Below are 645 nucleotides of genomic sequence, written 5' to 3'. Positions count from 1 at the left end.
TTTTTTTTTTTTTTTTAAAGGAGCCACATGTGGGGCTGGAGAGATGGCTCAGCAGTCAAGAGCACTGTCTGCTCTTCCAAAGGACTCTGGTTCAATTCCCATTACCCATATGGTAGCTCCCAACTGTCTGTAATTCCAGTCTAAGGGATCTTACACTAGTGCACATAAAATAAAATAAAATTAATTTTTAAAAAGACCACATGCTTTCCCCTCCATCCGCCAAGGCCAGCAGAGGGCGTCGGGATCTTTGCAGCTGGAGTTACTGGTGGTGTGCGCATCCCTATGGGTGTGAGTCACTGCTGAAGCACTGCTCCAGTTCCTCAAGGTCTTTTAAAGATTAGATTGAGGTGGGATTTCATGTAGCTGGGGTTGATGTCAGTTCCCGGGACCCACATGATGGAAGATGAGAACTGATCACCAAGGGCACCTCTGACATCCGTGCATACTCTGTAGCACATGGGCACACACAGAATTTTTTTAAAATGTAGTTTAAAATTGTATTATTGTGTGTGCACACGTGCACACCGCAGCACAGGCACAGAGGTCTGAGGACAACCCTTGGGAGTCATCCTCTTCCACCGTGTGTGTGTGTGTGTGTGTGTGTGTGTGTGTGTGTGTATCCTGGGGCTCGAACTCAGGTCATCA

This window comes from Mus pahari, chromosome 18 (genome assembly GCF_900095145.1).
Source record: "Mus pahari chromosome 18, PAHARI_EIJ_v1.1, whole genome shotgun sequence".
In the NCBI taxonomy this organism is placed as follows: Eukaryota; Metazoa; Chordata; class Mammalia; order Rodentia; family Muridae; genus Mus; species Mus pahari.
This window is presented reverse-complemented; position numbering follows the sequence as displayed.